Source organism: Trematomus bernacchii, unplaced genomic scaffold (genome assembly GCF_902827165.1).
Source record: "Trematomus bernacchii unplaced genomic scaffold, fTreBer1.1, whole genome shotgun sequence".
In the NCBI taxonomy this organism is placed as follows: domain Eukaryota; kingdom Metazoa; phylum Chordata; class Actinopteri; order Perciformes; family Nototheniidae; genus Trematomus; species Trematomus bernacchii.
Window position 1 is genome coordinate 269,266 of NW_022987802.1, and position 10,679 is coordinate 279,944.

Here is a 10,679-nt window from a genome sequence, read left to right on the forward strand (position 1 = left end):
TGTACAGTCTGACTGCTGCAGGAAGGAAGGAACTGTGGTATCTCTCCGTGAAACACCGTGGTGCAGCAGCCTCACTGAAGGAGCTGTGGTATCTCTCTGTGAAACACCGTGGTGCAGCAGCCTCACTGAAGGAGCTGTGGTGTCTCTCTGTGCAGACAGGGTGTCCAGCAGGGAGGACAGCTCAGCCATGTGATAGTTCTTCTGGTTTAGCACTAGCAGCTTTGTAAATAGTGAGTTGTATTAGAGATCATTCAAAGCTACACTGAGGTGATCAGATGGTTTACAGCAGTGGTCACCAACCAGTCGATCGTGCGGGTAGATCGTGCACCGTTTAAAAAAAAAAGGTTACAAAAGAAAAGTAAAAAATAAATAAATATTTTTTTTAGATGTAAGCCTATCGTCCACCACCCCGTTAGCAGGTGCCACTTGATCAACGTGTCTTTGAGACATTTCCTGTTGCTCCCGAAAATAATAGACTGACTTCAAGTGATGCTGCATATTTTTGAACTCACTGCACTTATGTTAGATACCAACTACAACTAAATGAACATATTTTACCATGATTTAATTGTAATACACGTTTCAAAATGATGCCGGAATAACTACATACTGATACCGGTTAGTATAACCATGAATTAATGCTCTGTCTGCAGACAAGACAGCAGGAGAAAAACCTTTTAAAATGCTTGTTTTCTGAATGGAGATCGGATCTATCAGGCTAAACTAATGTTGTATAATATATGCTCCGTCCACACTCATAACAACATGATACAGATACAACAGCGACTGTATTCGCCATGACACAGACAGTCTGTGGTTTGTACTTGTTTAACTTTTGTCTAGTTTCTGAACAGATATCAGGAGCTGTGAGCTCTGTGTGCTAACAGCTAACGGCTGATGTTTTGTATTTCTGATTCAACGTCAGGCTGAGATCCTCACCGCTGATTGGCTACCGCGCGAACACGTATTGAAAGACGTTGCCGTTGACAACAAGGAACACTTCCGGTTTCACGTTAACATCGATTACAGCCGTTAAAATGCATTAAATAAAAAGTAATGAAAGAGTGTATGAGGAGAAAAGGTGTGTGGAAGTTATACAATGACCACACAACGTCTAAATCCTCTGTTATGTGCGATATCGGACATTGGAGAAAGAGGTGGGAGAACGACGTCACCAGCCGCCATTGAAGGAGGAGCGCTGGATCGATACAGACGGAGGACAACGAGATCTCAAGCACTGCTTCACCCCGCCGCCTCCCCACCACAGCTGTGCTCCTGTACTCTCTGTTTGTTCCATTACCGCGCTACTGAAGTAAGAAGATATGATTCTAAACTGTATTGAAGTAAACATGTATTATTTTGAATTGTATTTTAGTGAACATGTATTGTTTGAACTGTTTTAGGTAATCACAACGGGTTTGGGTAATCACTTTATAATAGGAATGTTATTCTCACTTTTAAACTCACTGACCCAGAGATCCTGTGTCATACACACACACTGTCCCCTTCACCTCCACACACAGATGTTGTTTTTAAGGTCGTTATGGACCTCTTTATATGGGTGCACTAAAGTTAAAATGTCGGAGGAGGGATAGTTTATGTGAAAAACTCCCATGGGAAGGGAATGGAGTGTAGGCCAGGCGGAGATAAGGAGTGACTTTTGACCTTGTGAAACTTAGGATCTCACGTTCTGGTCGGAACTCTGATTCGCTGTATTGAACCCGACCAGGAGTGAATCCAACCAATAAAAACACTTGGGGGATGGGAGCAGCTCACACAGCTCCTCCCCAGGGACTCTCTAATTCGCTGTCGAATAAAAGGGGAAGGGAAAAAGTCAACACATCTCCGCCCCAAAATATGGATATAAATACTATTGTTTTTTAATGTAAAATGCTTCTTGTTTGTTGAAGGGTGGTCCCGATACTTGTATCCGCATCACGTCACAAACCTGAAGACCGGAGTACTCTGTATAACTTGTATATGTGTTTGGTTTCCTACCAGTAAACTCAGATAATTTGTGATAACTTTTGATTCCGTGGTTTTCAATTATTTTCTTTATTTAATAGAGATTTCAGCCTCATCCAACGAACGGCGCGTAGCAGAGGGGGTGGCTATCAGCCACCAGATAGGTGTTCTGCTCCAACAAGTGGTGACTTGCCCGACGTGATGAGTGCTTATCTCTAGAAAGGGACACCGATAGCCAGGGGACGGAATCCAGTCCAGGGGGAGGACACAGAGATACTGGTGACAACTAAGACCATGGCAATATACAAAAGGTGAGCAGACACCTGTTTTGACTATCAAAAATCTGTGATTGATTATACTAAAGAATTTAGAGTTGTCAGCAGCGTTCTCAGTGTTCTTAGTCACGGTGGGAAATACAATACATATTCTAGTTAAATTAGATTAATAGTGCTTAGAGTCGGGTAGTGCAGTCCTTACCTAAGGCACAAAAGTGCTCATAAGAGGCGGGTAGTTCAGTCCCGTCCTATGACCCACTAAAAACGAACGCTGCAACGCTGTAAAAGATGTATGGGTTAAATTCCCCGTAAGTCAAAATAACATTGATTAATACGGTTAGCTTGCAGTGCTTCTATTAAAGGCTGCAAAGGTGTAAAAAACAGATGGGTTAAATTCCCCGCAGATCATGATAAGATTGATTAATGCGGTTACCTTTCGTGGTGCTTTAAATGTATAAAATGGCTGTAATTGTTATATGGTGGGTGATAGAGGAGGAGAGAGAGGCGACCTCCAACTAATTATTTGGAACGACCGAATCTCATCACAAAACTGCTGTGGGGTTAATCAGGCTCATTAAACGTGACGATAAAGAGATTTTGTTGACTGAGTTTCAACTCCTTGCCTGAAGCCGCAATCGCCATGAGGGGGTTGTAGAAGCTTGCTTCAGGAAGTCACGCTATCTGTTGAAATACACATCGCACAATAAAAATGTGCCTGACTGTACGTATAAATATATGCAAAACTGCAATTTTTTAAGTCAAATCTGTGTAATAATGAGAGAAAAATCCAGTGAGAACAACTGTGGAGAAAGATTTGCTGAAGACATAGAGACAGAGGCACTTCATTCGTGGTCAGCTGCTGCCCTCTGGTGGCGAACAGGGAGTGCTACAACATTCTGAAAAATTACGTATTGAACATTTAGAATTCAAACAATAATCGCCCAGTATATTAAATAAATACAAACGAACACGTATCAACATAAGTCAGATAATATAAACGAGGTCAATCATGGAAGAAGGCTGACATTTAATGCCTGATATATAAGTAATAATAATATACAATATATAGCTGATATTAAATAACTGATGTATAAGGCTCGATATTTCTGAAAATAAGAACACCGTTAACGGCATTCTATTTCAGAAAAAGGGGGGATAGGATATACATCAGACAATATGTATGTGAGATTATTACGTTTTTAAGAAAAATGTATCAATTTAAAATACTAGCTTTGGTTATTTTTTGTTTTGTTTGTTGCTTTTAAGAGAAATTGATACATTTAAAATAATCTAGCTTTGGTTATTTTTTGTTTTGTTTGTTTGTTCCTTTTTTTTGTTTTTAATTTTTTAATTTTTAATTTAATTTTTAATTTTTGTTTATTGCTTTCTGCATAGTCTCTTGTCCACACTCCAGTCTAGTTGGTGCCGCCAATAAACACTAAAGAAGTAGAAGAGATGAGTTCAAAACCATATTTCCAGCAACTTAAGGGCTTGGTATGAGACTTCTCCACACAGGTTGCTGATGCCAAAGGGGGACCCGAGAATCACGAGGCCAACACAGCAGAGTTTGTCTGGCTGAAAGTCATCAGGCCTAAGTGACTCAACCCCAGGTTTTCCGGTCCCTACCGAGTGACCCAAAAGGACCTCCCATGCCGTCCGCCTAGATGGAAAGGGAGACAACTGGTACCACTGGAGCCAGTGTGCAGTCGGGAAAAACACCTGCGAGGACCCTAGACGACATCAGGACAGATTTGGCCCTCGTCGCGAGGACCCTAGACGACATCAGGACAGATCTGGCTCTCGTCAAGGCAGTCGACCCGGAAGCCGCCATCAGCGGACCGGAGGAGGAGGATCGGGAGGACATCTCTCCAGCAGTCGACCCGGAAGCCGCCATCAGCGGGCCGGAGGAGGAGGATTGGGACATCTCTCCAGCATCGACCCGGAGGCCGCCATCAGCGGGCCGGGGGAGGACAATCCGGACACATCTCTCTAGAAGGCAGCTCAGAAGCCGCCGTCAGCGGGCTGGGGGGACGAAGACATCAGCAAACCAAGACGGCACAGAGAACTCCATTTCCCGCTGAAACAGGTTGATATAGCCGGTGTGGAACTTTGTCTGAACAATCCATTTTTTGGAGGAACTTTCAACTTTATTTTTAAATCCCATAATATAAGGGATTTGTATTTTTTATTCTACAGAACTATGTGTTACCAAAAGAGGGAAAAGTTTAATAATGTCTCTTCTAATTTCTGTGGCTACCATATTGCCATTTTGGTGACATGTGGTTGTTGTTGTTGTGTGCCTTGTATCCGCTCATTGTGTGTTAGACTCATCAGTTCCACCATTGAGGGAAAAGTGCCCTTTCCCCTTCATACCGAATGCCCTTGTTGGCGTATGCGTCGGAGGGAGAAGAGTATGATGACTCAGCCGACAAGGACGAACTTTTTTAGACATATTTTATTCTCCCTCCACTGTCATAAGAAGTTGTTGTTGTGGACTGTTCCTAAAGGTTTAACCTGTTACGCACCATCCCCCCGGTACCGGGCGGATAAACGCGTCATTTGCAGGAAACAACGTCTAAGGAATCTTAATATTGAATAAAACTATGAATGTGTTATATCCATGTAACGGGAAGAAACTCAGCTAACTGATCTTTTTAATTTTTTTTTTCAAAAAAAAACCCACAATGCTAACACTCAGCCTCTGAATTAGCCACGGGCGAAAACATGGAACGTAATGCGGCACTTAAACTCACTCAGAACTCCCTTATTACTTATCCTAGATGCACAGCCAACCACTCTTTTTTGGTGTCCTGGAGACACTGAATCTAACGGTGCCCTCCTCAACACTCAGTGATCAACATTCGCGACGCTATAAACGAAAGCATACATCAGAACATGTGGAGCTAAGTATCTAAAAACGTAAACATGGCTTACCTTGGTCAAAAGTGGTCTTCAATGGCATTAAAACGATAAAAAAACGATGCTGCAGATAATCCATAGGTTCATCCTATGTGTCTGTGCCTTCTTTGAAATTATTTCTGATAATCCATAAGCAATAAAACGGCTTTTTAAATTTCCAAACTCCAGAAGGACAAAATCTGCTAAACTAGTTTCATTTCTAGACGCGTAGCCCCCACTTTTTCTCTTGACAACGTGTGTGTGTGTGTGCCTCCCCCTTCGATTCTATTGGCTCTAACGGTCACAAGGGTGTGTCAACCAACCAAATCGAGCAAGGGAAGCCAGAGATATGGAAAAAAACCCATTTTTACCCAAATCACCTCAGAGGTGGGGTGGTTTTGGCTAAACCTCTCTAAAAAGGTCAAATGTCACTTGTTTTGCATCAATCTTGATACAGGGTACTAATTATATGTTGTACTTTGGATTCCTAAAGCTTTTAGTCTACTAACCCATCATCCAAGGGTAGTTTTCACTATCTGTAAAAAATTATTTTTGGACGGACACTATAATTTACAGTTTTTTACTATGTAAAATCTGAATTTTCTTTAAAATAAAAAACATTTATATTGATTCTGACACTTCTCCATCCAACTCACAGGTTTATCATTACTTTGAGAACAAAGATTATTAATTTAACCCTTTGAGAAGGGAAGATATGGTCATTTGTTCTGGGAATGTCATTTTCGAGCCTGAGACCTGAAAAACAGGCTCAGAGTGGAACAGGTTAAAGTGCTCTACATCCCAGCTTATGATGGATTTATATAAATGTTGGGACACAGTAAAAGAAATGACAGTGGTAATGTTTCAAATGCTATATGTTGATCTCGTGAGGTGAGATCAAAAGAGGGATTGAAGTAAGAAGATATGATTCTAAACTGTATTGAAGTAAACATGTATTATTTTGAATTGTATTTTAGTGAACATGTATTGTTTGAACTGTTTTAGGTAATCACAACGGGTTTGGGTAATCACTTTATAATAGGAATGTTATTCTCACTTTTAAACTCACTGACCCAGAGATCCTGTGTCATACACACACACTGTCCCCTTCACCTTCACACACAGATGTTGTTTTTAAGGTCGTTATGGACCTCTTTATATGGGTGCACTAAAGTTAAAATGTCGGAGGAGGGATAGTTTATGTGAAAAACTCCCATGGGAAGGGAATGGAGTGTAGGCCAGGCGGAGATAAGGAGTGACTTTTGACCTTGTGAAACTTAGGATCTCACGTTCTGGTCGGAACTCTGATTCGCTGTATTGAACCCGACCAGGAGTGAATCCAACCAATAAAAACACTTGGGGGATGGGAGCAGCTCACACAGCTCCTCCCCAGGGACTCTCTAATTCGCTGTCGAATAAAAGGGGAAGGGAAAAAGTCAACACATCTCCGCCCCAAAATATGGATATAAATACTATTGTTTTTTAATGTAAAATGCTTCTTGTTTGTTGAAGGGTGGTCCCGATACTTGTATCCGCATCACGTCACAAACCTGAAGACCGGAGTACTCTGTATAACTTGTATATGTGTTTGGTTTCCTACCAGTAAACTCAGATAATTTGTGATAACTTTTGATTCCGGTGTTTTCAATTCCTTTCTTTATTTAATAGAGATTTCAGCCTCATCCAACGAACGGCGCGTAGCAGAGGGGGTGGCTATCAGCCACCAGATAGGTGTTCTGCTCCAACACTACTTAATTAAAGTACCCATTTTAACCTTTTGAGAGACTCCATTAGTCTCCTTATTTTAAGCTTCTCTCCTGGACGCGAGAACAACGAACAGAAATCAACAGCCTCACAGTTAAAATGGCCCTTTATGTTATCTGCTCACTGCAAGATGTTGTTTTTTTTCTTTGTTGTTGTTGTTGCTGTCAACAAAATAATTTACTCATTCACTCAAACAAATGGAAAATAAGCTACATACATTTACATTTAGGATTGTAATGAAGGAATGAATTAAACTTAAAATGATGTAAATATATATATTTATCCTTTTTGACATGTTAGTTATGTTGTGTTCTTGGTTTAATCAAATTGGAAGTTGCACCAAATGATTTGATGTAATTCAGATGCAATTAGCCGACATTAAAGGCCTCTCATAAAAGTACTGCCTGGGCCGTCTTTTTCACTCAATTCTGCAATAGGTAGATCTTGCCTTTCACCATGGCCGAGGTCGGGGATCTTGGGCTTAAGGCGAGACACGGCAGGCAAAAACATCGTTTTTCATGCACTGGTCAATTTTGAGGTGTTGTGCTATTTTGATTCCATAACATGTTTTCTTTCAGGTTTTTGGAAGGAAAACTTACAAAATACACATTTAGGTGTTTATTTGACTAAAGTTTGTCTATTTGCGTCCAAAAGTTAGCTTTCTAACGTAACATAAAGTACCGCAACCGCTGTTTGGACCATGTCATCACAGGTATCGTTGGAAAGCTCCGTCTCTCCTGCACAATCTCATCGGATCCAAATATAGTAATTTCCTTTGTATCAGCAACCAATCGTGAAAGTACAAAGGGGTCTTAAACCCAAAAACGAAATCTCATTGGCTGGTGTCAATTTCTGACAACGTGATTCGTTCAGATGCGTCACGTGGTGTGCTAAAACACTTCCTGGTTCAGCTTTCCGCTGGAAATTTAAATCTCAAAATGGCAAAAGAACAGTGAAAACAATGTTCACAGAGAAGACGACAACAATTGTCACTTGCACGAAGCAAGGTTAGACAAAAAACAAATGATCCCGAACACGAAATACCTTCACGGAGTGCGTTGAGGCGCAAGCTGTCATCCAGAGAACAGGAGGGTTTAGGTAGCGCTCACAGCAATCTTTAAAGGTCGTTTTCTCAAAATGAGTTTTTTCTCCTATTCCGAGTGAGAAATGTCCACTTCAGTAGCACTTACATACACCAAACCTTCCAGTTATATCCCTATCAATATTCTGAAGGTTTTTACAGAATTACATTTTATACCCAAAAACATGGCAAAAATTGATATTTTAGGGCTGTTTATGGAGTGATAAAAAGAGATATCCAAAATCCCTTCTGTAAAAACTTTAGATTCTAATATGACTACAAAATGAAACAAGAATTTTGAACCTGGCTTTATCCAATGTTCAGATTTGTGTTTCTGAAATGTATTAAAATATGCGCATATTTTATGAGATGATGGCTCATTTGCATATTTAAACATGCTATTTCATAAAACTTGTAATACAAAAAACAATTGTCTTGATGTAAGTAATTAACTGGAGATATTTCTAGCTGATATCTTTAAGTAAAAAAAATTACCCTATTCACCTGTAGTGTCTCGCCTTAAAAAGGTTGGTGACCACTGTTTTACAGCATCCTCTGTTAGTGACTGCAGGAGGACATATATATAACATCTCATATTAGGAAGTGCAGCTGCATTAATTATTTCTTTATCAAATTCAGATACAAAAAACACATCACATTTCTTTGTTTGAGTTTATATCTCACTGTAAAAATTGCAAAGTCATCTTCATGGAGCTAATGTACTATCTCTCCTCATATAAATGTAAAAAATGCTCCAAACTTACTGAAACTCTCTCTAAAACATGTCCAACTAAAACCACCAGACTCAGGGACAGTTTCATCCCACAGGCCATAAGACTATTAAACACCTGAACTTTTGAAACAACATCCATAACATTAATCTGGCTGCAATTTAGAAAGTATTGATCTAATATATCATATTCCAATCACTTGTATATAGACTCTTATCCTGTTAAGCCCTGAGCCTGTTTTTCAGGTCTCAGGCTCGAAAATGACATTCCCAGAACAAATGACTATATCTTCCCTTCTAAAAGGGATAAATGAATAATCTTTTTTCTCAAAGCAATGATAAACCTGTGAGTTGGATGTAGAAAAGTCAGAATCAATATAGATTAAGATGGAAGTAAATTCAGATTGAACATATTAAAAAAAATGTAAATGATAGTGTCCGTCCAAAAATAAACCATTACTTATAGTGAAAACTACCCTTGGATGATGGGTTAGTAGACTAAAAGCTTAAGGAATCCAAACTATAACATATAATAAGTACCCTGTATCAAGATTGATACAAAACAAGTGACATCTGACCTTTTCAGAGAGATTTAGAAAAAAAACCCACCTCTGTGGTCATTTGGGTGCATTTTCCATATCTCTGGCCCCCCTCGGTCGATTTTGATGATTGACATCTCTTTTGAACCGTTAGAGCCAATAGAATCGAAGGAGAAGTCCTAAATCCACCTACACGTTCCATTGAGGAGTGAGAGTGATGCGCACTGAAGTAAACAGATATGATTCTAAACTGTATTGAAGTAAACATGTATTATTTTGAATTGTATTTTAGTGAACATGTATTGTTTGAACTGTTTTAAGTAATCACATATATAGATATTATATTCTCACTTACAACTCACTGACCCAGAGATCCTGTTACACACACATACACCTCCTTCTACTAAGCACACACACACATATTCTTTTCAAGGTTCTTTCTGGGCATCATTATATCTGTGCACAATGTTTAATTGTCTGAGAGTAATAGTTTATGTGAAATATTCCATGGGAAAGTAAGGGAATGGATATCGGTGCAGAGATAAGATTGACTTTGCCCTTGTGGAACTTCAGAATCTCACGTTCTGGTCAGAACTCTGATTCGCTGTATTGGACCCGACCAGAAGTGAATCCAACCAGTAAAAACACCTGGGGGAGTGAGCAGCTCACACAGCTCCTCCCCACGGACTCTCTAATTCGCTTCGGAGTAAAATGGGAAGGAAGAAGTCAACACATCTCCGCCCCAAAATATGAATATGAATACTGTTGTTTTTGTATGTAAAATGCTTCCTGTTTTCTGACTGGCTGGTCTAGATTCCTGTATACCGCATCACAAACCTGAAGTCCGGAGTACTCTGTAAAACTTGTATACGTGTTTTGTTTCCTACCAGTAAACTCAGATAATTGTTATAACTTTTGATTCCGGTGTTTTCAATTCCTTTCTTTATTAAATAGATATCAGCCTCATCTAACGAACGGCGCGTAGCGGAGGGGGGGGGCGATCAGCCACCACCATAGGTGTTCTGCTCCAACAAATGGTGACCTGCCCGACGTGATGAGTGCTTATCTCTAGAAAGGAACACCGACAGCCAGCGGACGGAATTCAGTCCAGGGGGAGGACGCCGAGATACCGTTGACAACTAAGACCATGGCCATATACAAAAGGTGAGCAGACACCTGTTTTGACTATCAAAATTCTGTGATTGATTATACTAAAAAATGTAGAGTTGTCAGCGGCGTTCTCAGTGTTCTTAGTCACGGTAGGAAATACAATACATATTCTAGTTGGAATAGTGTGATAGTGCTTAGAGTCCGGTAGGGCATTCCTGTAGCTAAGGCACACTTTAAACGAAGACTGCAAGTTTGTAAAAAACAGATGGGTTAAAGTCCCCGTAGGTCATGATAAGATTGATTAATACGGTTGGCTT